Here is a 13,767-nt window from a genome sequence, read left to right as displayed (position 1 = left end):
GCAGCCCCCACTCGCCACAACTAGAGAAAGCCCGTGCGCAGCAAAGAAAACCCAGTGCAGCCAAAAATAAATAAATAAATAATTAACGGAAAAAAAAAACACAAATGTATGGTTACCAAAGGGGATAGCGAGGGAGGGGGTGGGGGAGATAAATCAGGAGTTTGGGATTGACAGATATAAACTACTAAATATAAAATAGATAAACAGCAAGGACCTACTGCATAGCACAGGGAACGGTATTCAATATCTTGTAATGATCTGTAGTGGAAAAGAATCAAAAAAAGGATATATCTATATCTCTCCATATATATGTGAATAAACAAATCACTTTGCTGCACACCTGAAAGTAACACAATATTGTAAATCGACTCTACTCCAATAAAAAACCAATCAATTAATTAGTAGTTACGACAACAAAACCGGGGTCTCCTAAGGCGACTCGACGAGCTGCAGGCGGGTCCAGGACACTGGTGCGCTTGAGATGGTTTCTCGTTTCTTCGTTCTACAGCAGCCTCAGAAGCTGAATGCAAACTCATTCAAATCTCTCTACCGTCGACTCTGTGCTGTAAAAATCCTTCTTGAGGAAACAGAGTTGTCTAAACCTGCCATGTGAAATATTTTTTGCTGGCAGCGTTTAAATCCACTTTCCCCCAACCCCCAAACTGGGAAAACGATTTTCGTCTGGAAGCGCTTGGGGCGCCGCGGTCAGGAGGGCAGTCTTTCTCAGGGTCCGCGGTCTCACCGCGGGGGGGGGGGGTGCTTCCGTTCGTGCGCTGAGCTCCCACTGTTTTGTCTTTTCCCGCCAAAGTGTCTGCATTCCCTGCTCCGACACGGAGTATGAGGTTGGGAGGCGGCCGGTCCACCCCAGGGAGCCTGGGAAGGCGTCACACCTGCGGCTCCGTGGACGCCTGCTGGACAGGCCGGCAGGAAAGAGGGAGGATGCTGGCTCACGGCTCCTGCATTTAGCAAAGGCCTCCCGGACCCGCTTCCTCGGGGGTGTCCCTGTTCCCTGTTCCCCCTCAGACGTTAGGGAGCTCGTGGTCCCCCCAAGGTGAAACGTTCTTCTGCGGAAGCCCCCCGACAGCTCCCACCAGGCAGGGAGCCAGGGGGCTGTGATCAGAGCTGCCCGGGCGCCGACACCGACGCTCCAACAGATAAAGCACGAGGTTGGAGAACCGCACGCACGCGCTTGGCTCGCCAGTGTCGCTGGAGACAGGACGAGCCCGGCCTTTTAAAACGCTTTGTTGAAACCCTTTCAGGGGTTCGGCGCTTGGGGACCCTAGCCCCCCATTTCCCTTGCTCGGCCCTGCAATAAACCTTTCTCTGCTCCGAACTCCAACATTTCGGTTTGTTTGGCCTCACTGTGTGTCAGGCACATGAACCTGTGTTCGGTAACAGAATCGTTTCCAAATCACTTCCTAGAACTAAATATGAAAGGGAAAATGACCAAATTATTAAGTTTTTAGAAGATTATATAAGAGAATATCTTAATTTTCCTTAAGATTTCTTAATGAGAACCAAAAAAACCCATAAAGGAAAAGATTGATGAGGAGGACTTGATTAAAATGAAGAACAAAAGTAAGTATTGGGCTTCCCTGGTGGCGCAGTGGTCGAGAGTCCGCCTGCCGATGCAGGGGACGCGGGTTCGTGAGGATCCCACGTGCCGTGGAGCGGCTGGGCCCGTGAACCGTGGCCTCTGAGCCTGTGCATCTGGAGCCTGTGCTCCGCGACGGGAGAGGCCACGACAGTGAGAGGCCCACGTACCGCAAAAAAAAAAAAAAGTAAGAATTAAGTATGTTAATATACAGTAAGTACATGTATTAAATATATTAAGAATATATTGAGAGAAGGAAAGGCGGGAGGTAAGAGAGGAGGAGCTTTCTGTGCGGTCCCGGGGTCGCTGGGTGCTTCCTTGGTTCCTCGGTGACCCCGGGGCGGGGACCTGCAGCCTCAGCGGTGGGTCCCGGCTGAGCTGACAGGGCAGCTGTCCACAGCAGCCACACGCACAGCTGTGTTAACCTGAAGTGGTGTCAGATCCCACGTCTCCTCCACGGCTGCATCTCCAGGAGCGCGGCACACGTGAACGCCCCTTTCCCGCACCCATCTCCCTGCTTCCCTCCCTCCCTTCTCTTTTTGAAACAAGCTTCCCACCAATTCCCCTGTGACCGAACTCCCGGCTGGGATTAGGGTTTCTGCCCAGTTTCAGCGGGAACAGCCCTCAGCGACATCCTCCTCCAAATCCTCTAACTCAACAAGATCTCAGCACAAACCCGCCTCCTTAGGGCAGGAGCCCCGGTCACTCGCTCCTGTGCCCCGTGAGAGGGGCGGTAACCCAGGGACCCTCGGCCGCTCCGCCCCACGGCATCTGCTCTATGGTGGCAGCTTGATTTTTACGATCTTTCTCCCGTGTACAAAACGCTGGCGGTCAGGGAGCCATCCCAACGAATATAGGCCTTGTTTCTTGCGGCTTCTCTCCAAAGAGACCTCGACGGGAGGGTGGAAAGCTCAGACCCGGGAGGACATTCCTGATAGAGCCCCAAGAAAACACAGGAAACATGATTTTACCATGTATTTCTTTGTGATAAAATTGTCCTCCCAGGTCTGGCAGTTGGAATACAGCTGTGAAGATTTGTTCCATCTTTTGGGAGAACTCAGCTCTTCCCCACCTTACCAGGAACCAGAGCTCAATCCCCGTTCAGTCCCACCATACGGGGTGTAGGGGGCAAAACCTGCCACCCCAAATGTCTTCGGCCTGTGGATTATTCTGAGCTGAAATCAGTCGAGGCACAGAAGACCCAGGAAGAAACTTGGAGGTGCCCCCTTCGCTGCCTGAAGAATTCAGATAGAGGGCCTGTTACAGAGACAGAGCATCACCGGACATGCCTGCGGGGCTGGTGGGGAAACCCTTAGAGACCAGACTCCACCCTGTGTCCTGCTGTCTGCCTGGCCCGCGAATGTTTGCTTGCCCGTCTCCCTGGGAATTACCTCCCTCCCCTTTCGAGTCCCAAACCCCCAACACCCTCTTTTGTCCTCGGTTGAAGATGGTGTTTGAAGGGAGGGTTTGGGCCGTTTTGCTGAGCGACTCAGTTTTCCTGGGGGTCTCCCATGCGTAGGTGTTATTAAAACTTTGATTTTCTCCTGTTGATCTGTCTCATGTCAATTTAATTCTTAGACCAGCCAGAAGAACCCAGCAAAGCAGAGGGACACTTCTTCCTCCCTGGCAGGTGCTAAGGCGGGAGGTGCCCTGGAACAGAGCGCCGTGCCCCCTCTCCCAGAGGCCCCGTGGCCACCCGGTTATCTGGGTCGGGCACATGTCTGCTGGAATGGGAGTGGACAGAGCCTGGCCGGCCACCATGCAAGAGTCATCACCCCAGGTTCTCTTCCGCCGGAGCCTCTGCCGTCTGGCCCCGTGTGTCCTCTGTGCAGGGGGCCGGAGAGAAGCGAGGGGCCAGCTGCTCTCATAACCCTCCCATGCCACCTCCTGGTACGCGACATCCCCACACACTGCCTGCTGCTCGGCCCGGAGGCCACGTCTGGCCACTCAGCGGCCTGCGTTGGGTCCTCTACCCCTGAGTCACCAGTATCATGCAAACAGAGGCCAAATGACCTCTTGGGGGACGCCTGTCCCGTGTCATACCCCCAAATTCTTCTGTACTGCAGTTCATGGGAAAGCTCTGCCCCTTGGTCCTGGGGTCAAGGACATCCCCGGCGCTTGGTGGACCACGGTCACGGGGACTGTATGACCGCGCCTGGCCAGCCTTTCAGACACGAGGGGCCGTCACCTCTGGGTACGGCAGGGGACATCCCACAAGTTCCGAGCGAACGCGGGGCTGAGCCTCGCGCGAGGCTTTCCTCCTGTGCCTGCGCTTCTGCACGTGGGTTCAGAGCACTTCATAGGCTGTAAGCAGCTCCCCCCACCAGCTTCGGAGACTGGGGACAGTCCATCCCTTCTGGTCCCAGGCCGGGTAGGCACAGGGACAGGTGTGAGTCCCGAGGCTCCGGCGGGGAGGGGCCCGGCCAAGCCCGCCTCAAACACGTGGAGACCATTCCTGCCTCTGCCTGAACGGGGACAGATGCTCCGCCCAGGGGCACAGTTTGCTGGCTCCCCGGCCAGGTCTGCGGGAGGAGGAGGAGGTCCTGGCTCACGGGAGACGCCCTCTCCTGCCAGCGCCCCGACCGCACCCACTTCACCTGCCCCATTATCCAGAGCTCATCATCCGGCCTCATGGAGCTGCTCTGGCCGCCCTGTCCCCCTGGAAACCTACCCGGCAGGGAGGAAAACAACCGGCTTTTGTGCAAGAGGAGCTCGGCGGGGAGGGGCCGGCTCCGCCTGGACGCCCTGAGGTTCTCCGGCTCCTGGGGAAGCAGGACCGGGCTCTCGCCCTCAGGGGCCGAGTTGTTCAGAGGTGCCCGCGCTCTCTCGCCACAGCTCGTGTCAGAGTCGGGGAGGCACAGCTGCCCACGGGCAGGTCAGCTAACGGGGCGCTGGGGCCTCTGTGCCCACAGCGAAGCCACTGTCCCCGCACACAGGGATTTTCTCCCGGGGACCCAGTTTACGTGGCAGGACGGCAGGACTCCCGTGTCCCCAGAGAGCCCTCAGCGTCTTCCCAAGAGCACAGCGGGTCCCGGCGCTAAGCTCTGGGCCAGCGCTCTTCTCCGTGGCCCCAGAGAAGGTCCCGGAGAGCGGACGTCGTCCGCCTGTGTCCTCGGCGCCTGGACGCCACTGAAACTCCGGGTCCTGCTCAGGTGGCCGAGGGTACCTTGGGGGTCCCTGGTCACAGGTGGGAGCCGAGGCCAGAGAGGCCCGTCGCCCCGGGCCCTGCCCAGCATCTCCTACACCATGGGGTGCACGGGTTTCGGTGCGGCCTTTGGTCTCGCGATGGGTCCCCTTCCCAGGCCAGGCACAGGAGACGGCCTGCTTCCCCAGCACGTCCAAGTGCAGCCACTCGGGTGGACATGGGCTGACCAGGCAGGAGGGGCTGTGACCACAGATGTGCTCAGGCCAGACGGTGACCCGGGGCCCAGGGGAGAGCAGAGGCCCGGAGTCCTGGGGAGGCCGTCCAGCTCCCGCCCCTCCCCAGGCGGGGCCCCTGCAGGAGGTGGCTGTACGTCTAGGGCCCGGCCGGTTAACGTGAGAGCAGAACCGATGGAGGAGACGCCGCCTCTGTCCCGTGGGCACAGCCAAAGGGGTCTCTGCCTCAGGTGGCCCCCTCCCCGCACCCGTGGCACAGCTTGGGGGTGGCGGCCGCACGGCTCACGGCTCCGGGGAGGAAGGGCTCGTGGCTCCACAACCACCACAAGTTTTACAGGGAGGTTCACCCCAATTCCTGTGCCGAGCCGCCTGCACTGTGTGTCGAGAATTCTGAGGCCAGCTCCAGGGATGATGAGAAGCCTACCTTTCACTCTCACAAAGGCTTATTGAGAATTTGCCGCATCCCAGGTGCCGTGTAAGCGCTAGAGATTCCGGGTGAACAATTTCAACTCTCTCTTATTAGAGGATAAATATCAGACCAAAATACAGACAAAAACGATTTGTGGCAACTTCTCCTTTTTTCTTACTGATAGAGCCTCTAATTTCGTAGGTAGCAGTGTGCCCATCTGAAAACCGACACTTCTCAGCGCACGCTGCAGACGGGAGCAGCCGTGGGCCACAGTGCCGGCCAGAGGTGGAGGTTGAGTCCTTGGGGGGGGGTCTCCATGGAATGTCTTCAGGAGGGACTAATCCAACCGGCAGGCTCCCATTTGCTCTTGGCCCTTATTTCTTCCTGCTGCTCTGAACAGGTAAACAATGGCAGCAGCCCCAGCAGCCACTCTGAGAGCGTGAGGACGGGGCCCTGCAACAAGGATGGCGGAGCAGAAAGGTAGGCCCTACACCGCCCACCGCCAGATGTCCTGATTTATGAGAGAAAAACAAATTCCTGTCTCTTTGAAGTGACTCTTACCTAGGTTTTCTGCTGTCATGATCCACGCTCACTGGGAACTCAGCAGGTGGACTCAGTCACCAAGGCAACACAAGAAAACAAATGAATCGGGGAGATGTCCAGGCTGACCTAAGTGCCGGGGAGAACGCTGACGGGGAGACGAGGCCCAGGGGCAGGAGTCGGGGAAGGTCGAGCTGGGATGCTCGGGACACACAGGACCCGTCACACAGGCTGGCTTTCCAGGCGGAGGCCGTGGCAGCCCCGACGTTTGAGTCGCAGAAGGCAGCCCGTCCGGCTGGAGGCGGCGGAGTGGACGGAGGGCGCTCGGGGGCCGGCGCGTGGCACGTGGCGTCGGGAGAGCAGGGGGTGAGCGATAGGGCCGGCAAGGCCGGCCTTCCAGATCACAGGGCAGATCTCAGGGTGGGGCGCTCCCGGGAGGCCGCTTGGGGGCAGATCGGGGGATCTGCCCCGGGCCTCTGCCTTCCGCCCAGGGCACTGGGGCTGCCCTGGGCTGCTCTGCCCTGCCCCGCCAGATGCCCCTGTCGTCCCCAGGCATCGCCCGTGCCCTCCTGTCCCGTACGGAGGGGACAGGGTGCAGGAGGGCAGGGTGGAATGGGAAGACCGGCAAGGAGGGCGTGAGGGTCCCCAGGAGGCAGTGGGGACGGGCCACATGCCTGGAAACCCGCTGGCAGACGCGCTGCTGGTCGAATGGCCCCCGCCGGGCACAAGAAGGACTCTGCTGGCCTGACTTGTGCATATGTACCGGGACAGTCGAATGTCCTGGACACACAGGACTCCAGCTCCTCCCCATGGAGGGGCCAGGACCACGGGGAGGGCTTTCTGTGAGAGCTGCCGGACAGGACTCAGAGGACAGAGGACGGCACAGTTGCGGCGTGACCTCCCCCGCTGACACTGGTCTTTCATCTGCTGCTGCGTGTGCCGGGCAAGGGCCCCAAGAGTGCGAAGCGTCACTCGTGGACTCAGGCCCGGAGAGAGGCTGCCGGCAGTGGTGCTGTGGCTGGGAAGGGGCAGCGGGGGGCACGGCCGGAGGATCAGATGCTCCCCGTGGACTGCTCTCAGATATCCTGGTGGAGACCAGGCAGGCAGGCCATCTGAAGCCTGGGGACGGCTCTGAGCTCCAGAAACACTTGCAGGAGACTCAGGGGAGGTTAGACGTATCTCCAGGAACCCTCACCTTCCAACAAGGAAACCCTGTCTTGGCCGACACCGTGCGGGACCGAGGCTCTGTCCAGCTTGTCGGTTTTTCTGCTGTAGGTCCTTCAGGACGTAGGGACACTGCAGAGGGGGGGAGAATCCAGCAAACGCTGCCCCTGGCCTGACGGCCACTCTGTCCGAAGCAGAGTCTCTCGTGGCTCCCTGACCTGGCAGCAGACACTCCTGCTGGATAACGGCCTCAGGCTGGGAGAGCGTATGGACCAGAACCTTGGCGGGTGAGATGACGCAGCGCCTGGAAAGGACCCGGCCCAGACGGCCCACACCAGCGACTCTGGGAGTAATTTTAAGCACCAATTGTTCCAGCTTTTGCCTAACACAAGGAACCCTTCCAAGAGCCCTAGTGCACAGCCTTCCAACAGAAACAGCGCTGCAGGTCCAGCTGGAAGATTCTAGAAGACCTGGGTGGGACCAAAGCCATCCACTCCCAGTTTACGGACAATTCAGATTGCTGACGTTTTCCTGAGCATAAGTAATTACAATAATTCCAGGAAACCAGATTTCCATGAAGGCACTTAGGGCAAATCTGGAGGAAACACCTTTAGTTTTGTAAGATTCACTGACAGTTGCCCTAAAAGATGGAAAAATACAAAAGGTGGAGGGCAAGATCATAAACGGATAAAGTCTGAGTAGTTGTTTCTCGTCCTGATAACAGACAGCTGTTCACACGGTTACTTTCCTGTAAAGGACCTGTGCTCCCTTGTGGTTAAAGGTGCGACTGGCCCACGAGGGACCCTGACACAACTGTGATGGCAGCTTTGCAGTCCTGGCTCCTCTGAGTGGCCAGAGTGGCACGCCCGCCGCCTTCCCGAAGACCCCGTCTTGCTGCGGGCGGCGGGGGGGGCTCACCCGCCAGGAGGTGGTTTTGGGCATATGAGCGGCCACATCCTCACAGTCCCAGCGGCGGGCACTGCCCCAGACACCCGATCACCACTGTTCCCCGGGCTGGGAACGGGTGTCCTTGTCTTTCTGGGGGTGAAGCAGCCGATGGGACCCTGGATGCCACCAAGATCCACGTCTTCCGCTGAAAGGTTACAGCAGCCTCGAGAGGGAAGTGGAGATAGGAGCTCACATGGGGGTCCTGCTTCCTCGGGGCTCAAGTGCACCCACGTTACCACGCGCCTCGCCAGCAAAGGTCGCATTCTCTCTGGCGGTTGAGCTACGTTTTTGTCATGGGCAACGAGAGTTCCCACGGATCTCAGCTGTAATCCTGGGACTCGGACAATTCGTCTTTTGAATTCCAGCCAGAGGGAGTCAGCTCAGCCTTTGAAAACATCTCCTCGGCGTCAGCAAAACGTGGTGTCTGTCTCCAGGAAGGGAAGGAGAGAAGAAATCCACACCTAATGTTGTCTTACTCTATGAGGAAGGTGTTCTTTTTCCTGTCTTACATGAAGAGAAAGGGAACCCAGATATAGGTCAGGCAACATGTCTAAAGGCAGGCAGGTGGCACGTAGGTGTCAGGGGACCTCAAAGCTCTGGTTTTCCATCCCAGCTGCCGACTCGTACAGTGACCAAGAAGGAAATCACAGAGATCTCTTCGAGCCCAGAGGTGAAAGGGTGGCCCTTACATCACCCTAACTGCAGCTACAGCAGGAAGACGTCCCCAAGAGCCGTTCTACGACCCCACGAGGCTGTGGCCAAGCCAGCAGGCGGGTGAGTCACATGAGGGAGAAGGATCCAGAAGCCGGCAGCACCTGGGCTCACACGGCCCCTCGGGGCCCTGGGGCCTCGTCCAGGGCGGAGAGGGGTGAGGGAGCGGGTTGCAGAGGTAGACCAGACCGGGACGTGGCCAGCTCGGCTCTCAGTTCTCCCCGCTTGCTGACCAGGGTCCAGCTGCTTCCCCAGATTCCACAGCTGTGCAAAGTCTGCACATCTTTGCTGTTCTGGACATCAGCTTAGGGCCTTGACTCTAGGACCGTGAGACCTGTGCCTGCTTGCCCGCTGGGTAGATCGGAATTTAGAGTGGACTAATTATTTTAGAGGGTATAGAAAATAAAATTGCGTTTATATGGCATTTCCTAGACCTGAGAACGATATGGTTAAGAGGAACTAAATAATAGGGGGGCTGTTTTGACTCATTTTTATGAAAACCAGAGAACCCCCTGCATGACTTTCCTGGCGTTTCTCTCTTCTCCAGGGTTATGTCTCCACCGCCGAGAGAAAGCAGGGGAGGAAGCCCATTCCCGTGGGTTCAATAAAGGGCAACAAGCCCCGCCCATTTTGAGGAGGCCGGGGGCACAATGGGGACAGAGGCGAAGGGTCACCGTCACGCCCTCGGGACGGCGGCTGGTGGCCAGCAGCGAGGCCGCCCTGACCGTGCCGTGGGCACACGGCAGCTGGCAGCCCTGTACCTGCTCCCCGCGCCCCCAGACCCACGCCTCAAACACTGTTCCAGCGACTTGGCTGTCTCACCTGTCTCTTCAGATACGCGCTGTCTGCAAAAGTAAGATGATTCCAATCAGCCTCCAAGTAACGAATGATCTTCACCTTGAAGAGCGACGGGGCCGTTGCCGATGAGACAGAGGACCAGAACCAGCAATGACTTTTTACAGTTTAGTTCTTGTTTTATACTGGGGTGTAGTTGGTTTACAGGGTTGTAATAGTTTCGGGTGTACAGCGAAGTGATTCAGTTATATATATATATATTTTATATATACATCTCTTCTTTTCCCGTATAGGTTATTACAGAATACTGAGTACAGTTCCCCGTGCCGTACAGTAGGTCCTTGTTGGGTCTCTGTTTTATATAGTGTGTATATGTTAATCCAAGACTTCTGATTTATCCCTCCCCCAACCATTCCCCCCTTTGGTAACCGTAAGTTTACTCTATGTCTGTGAGTCTGTTTCTGTTTTGTAAATAAGGCCATTTGTCTCACAGTTTACATCCCGCAGAGAAGAGACATCGCATGGCGTTTGTCTCGCGCTTCCTGACTTACTTCACTCGGTACGACCATCTCTATATCCATCCACGTTGTTGCCAATGGCATTATTTCATTTTTTTAATGGCTGAGTAATATTCTATTGTATGTATGTACCAAGTAAGAATTCATGGAGATAAAGGTAAGAGGGGGTCACCGAGGAGTCTGTAACGTGGCCAGGGCGTAAGAGCTGAACTCAGGAACGATATGGGTGAGTCCGCAGGGCAGCGCAGGCAGACGGGCGCCCTGATCCCACGGGCACCTTCTCCGAGGTCGGTCGCCAGGCGCTCGGGTGGTCAGCAGTGGGCAGGGGGTGCATGGGAATAGTTCACGTAAGGAGCATAAGGACAAGACACAAAAGCAGGAAAGGGGCACGGGGCAGGGGGGCGGGATTCAGTCACACGGGAAGGAGGCTGGGGGCTGAGGCTGTGTCCAGGTGTATCTCGGCCTCTGCAAGACCTGGGGTGTCAGCCGTTGGCCTCTCCTTTCAAAATATTCTGAGTCCAACGGGGGAGTTTCTCATTAGAACACTGTTGCCTTTAAATTCAGGCAGCCCATGAAATATATCAGCATCCTCTTGCTTCTTCCTGTTTGCATGAAAACACAAGCTACTGCTTATTGTTATTCTGAAATCTGAATGTAGAGCCTGGGGGATCCCTCTTCAAGCGAGCCGTCTCCAGGAGCACAGCTGTGCCCAAGGGGCCAGAAAGAGAACCACACTCCTATAGCACTTGTGTTAGAGCCTCTGCTTCTGTGCTGGGCACTTGATATGAACCCCCCAGCTGTCTGTACAGCAGGAACAGGTGGTGTGAATTAAACCACACACACACACACACACACACACACACACACACACACGTATGGCTCCGAGCGCAGTGTCTTCGTAAGCTAATAAAAGCGCAGTTAGGATGGTAGTTCAGCACAAATAAGAAATCATACTTCAAGCATTCAGATTCCCAAAGTTACAGAATGTTTCCCCCCATGTGAGCAACATTCAATGAATCAGGCACTTGTAGCAGCGTCTTGGGTGAAGCACAGCATGAATCAAAGTGTTAATTCAACGTAGGTGCTCATTTTCTCTAAGTTCGGTGAAATGAGAAAAGAACTGGCCTCAGTGTCAGAGGAAGTGGGTTTGAGCCTTGGCTCCACGATTCCCGACTTCTATGGGTGCTGGGGGCCACGGGCAGCAGAGGCGAGACCCAGCCCGGCTGAGATGTTCCGCGGACACACGGCCAAGGCGGCACCAGCATCCTGTCCCCTCTCACTTTACTCACGCTGAACCACGATGACAAGAAATGGTGACCGCGGCTATTCTCTGAGTTAATTTCTGGTGCCGTAATTTTTCAAGAACACAAACACCAATGTTTTCCAGAGACTTCCTGTGAGAACAGCTGCACGTTAAGTCATCCAGCAGAGGCTCCGTTTGCGCCCTGATTTGTTTTGCTCTAAGATAAAACAACAGGAGAATTGGTCTGGGTGCCAGGGAGGATGAAGGTAATGGGAAAAGCATGTAACAATGACGTCACGCGGCTCCGAAATTCAGGGCTTTCAATCGAGGGTTAATAACCGTTACAGAGACATTCGATTTTGACAAAACACATCAAAAATAACATTTTCCGTGATACTGAAGATTATGCTCAATGCTGGAAAAGAAAGAAAGTTATAATGAAAATGAGTAGATCCCTACCCCTCTCCTTCCCCAAACCTCCCGGACAGAAAAGTCACACCGGATTCACCGTTCTACCCTTGACCAGTCCCTGCAAGCGACGAGGGGACAGTCCCCTCCCTCTCCAGTAACACCTAAGTGCCCATAAAGAAGCTATTTCTGAAAAAAAAGGGGCTTCCTGGAAGAACCGACTAGACCGGCATTAGGCCGCTGTTCAGAGTTCTAATGGGATAAAAACCTGGCTTCGAGATCGCTCTGTTAAGTCAGGGAAACGTTTACGGCAGGAGGTAAGGCTGCTACTGGGAAAGACCATGGAGACCTTCTGGAGGGCTTCCTTCCCTGGAGACCCCGTCTCTGGAGAAAGAAATCCAGACACTGAACGAGCAAAGGAGACTGAGCTCTTTTTCACACATCCCACAAACATTAAAATAGGCACCGCTAGAGCTTCTGGAACCTTCCAAATTCAAACATTCTCCCTCACTGCCAACGCCTCCAGGCTCTGGGTCTGAGAGTATTTGTTACAATAAGCATAAAAGAAGGCAAGTCCGCAATCTGAAGATTTCAAGCATAAAGCCTTAACACTCAGTACCTGAGGAAGCAAGCATGTGGTCTGTTCAGGGTCTTTGTCAAAGTAGCCACGTTAAAGGAAACAGGATGGCAGCCGACCCGCAGCGGGAAGGAGCCCTTTCAGAGGGGCCGCGGGACGAGCTGGCCGCAGGGGCCCCGGGGCCCGGTCGGACCTGGATTCAGCCCCAGGGCTGCCCTCAACTTGCGGGTGGCCCGGCGCAAGACCCCGCTGCTGGGCCCGTCTCCCCTCTTCTGCGATTACAGGGCAACCCATTAGCTGTTCAAGCCGAGGCTCCCAACCGTCCTCGGTGGGGATTTGGGACACGCCAGGCTCTGGTGGTTTGGGGGACAGAGGACTCCGCACCCCAATCGCGGACGTGCTCTGCCCTGCTCCATCTCCTGTCTCCAAGGTTCTAGGGTCTCATAGCTACAGCTGCAGATGGTGATGTGGTGGTAAAACCAGAAAAAAAATACTCAGATGACTTCCTGAAACTGTCAGGAAATATACTTCAAAAACAATGCTTTGGGGTCATTCTCTAATCACAAGGAAGAATCTTTTTTTCTTTTTAAACATCTTTATTGGAGTGTAATTGCTTTACAATGGTGTGTTAGTTTCTGCTTTATGACAAAGTGAATCAGCTATACATTTACATAAAAGGAAGAATCTTGTGGCAAATAATTTGGCAAACAAAACACAACTATTTATGTCACTGAGCACGTAATTTTGCCCACAGGAAACAGGTGTGAATATTTTAAGAAGGCACGAGGAATGCTTCCATACATTCTCCTCATTTTTCCTTTAAATAAGACTATTTTTTTAAGGGCAGTTTTAGGCTCACAACAAAATTGAGAGGAAGGTACAGACAGGTCTCATATATCTCCCTGCCCCCCAACTGTTAAAACTGCTCAATTTTTAAATATCTTTCTAATGACTTCAGATTTTTATTATGAAATAAAATATGCAAAAAATTACCTAAAATTGACAGCTTAATAACTTATTGTAAAGAAACTCTCATGAACACCACCAAGATCGAGAAATTAGGTATTTACCATAAATATCTCGGAATCCCTTCATGTGTATCTTTCCAGTTACCGCCCGGTCTCTTCTCATAGGTAATCCCTCCCTCTCTTGATTTTTTTTATATCAATCTCTCGCCTCATTTTTTTTTTTTTTTAAGTTTTGAACTATTTTTTTTTTTTTGTACAGCAGGTTCTTATTAGTTGTATATTTTTTACATATTAGCGTCTACATGTCACTCCCAGTCTCCCAGTTCATCCCCCCGCCACCGCCCTCCCCCGCCCCGCATTCTACCCTTGGTGTCCGTATGTTTGTTCTCTACATGCGTCTCTCTTTGTGCCCTGCAAACCGGTTCCTCTGTACCATGTTTCTTCTCCTCATTTTCTAAAGCAAAAGGTACAAGCGCTTTTTGCCAACTGTACGTTGTCCATTTCATTTCAACTG

General features: G+C 54.9%; 1 long non-coding RNA gene across 1 annotated transcript; it reads left to right on the top strand.

Moving 5' to 3' along the window:
* Positions 1-752: 752 nt before the first annotated feature.
* LOC136792195 (uncharacterized) lies at positions 753-13,284 on the top strand. Its single transcript, XR_010835666.1, has 2 exons — positions 753-8,807; positions 9,292-13,284. It is a non-coding gene; the product is annotated as an uncharacterized lncRNA (long non-coding RNA).
* The last annotated feature ends 483 nt before the right edge of the window (positions 13,285-13,767 follow it).

The sequence above is a fragment of the Kogia breviceps genome, chromosome 11 (assembly GCF_026419965.1).
Source record: "Kogia breviceps isolate mKogBre1 chromosome 11, mKogBre1 haplotype 1, whole genome shotgun sequence".
NCBI lineage: Eukaryota > Metazoa > Chordata > Mammalia > Artiodactyla > Physeteridae > Kogia > Kogia breviceps.
This window is presented reverse-complemented; position numbering and strand designations above follow the sequence as displayed.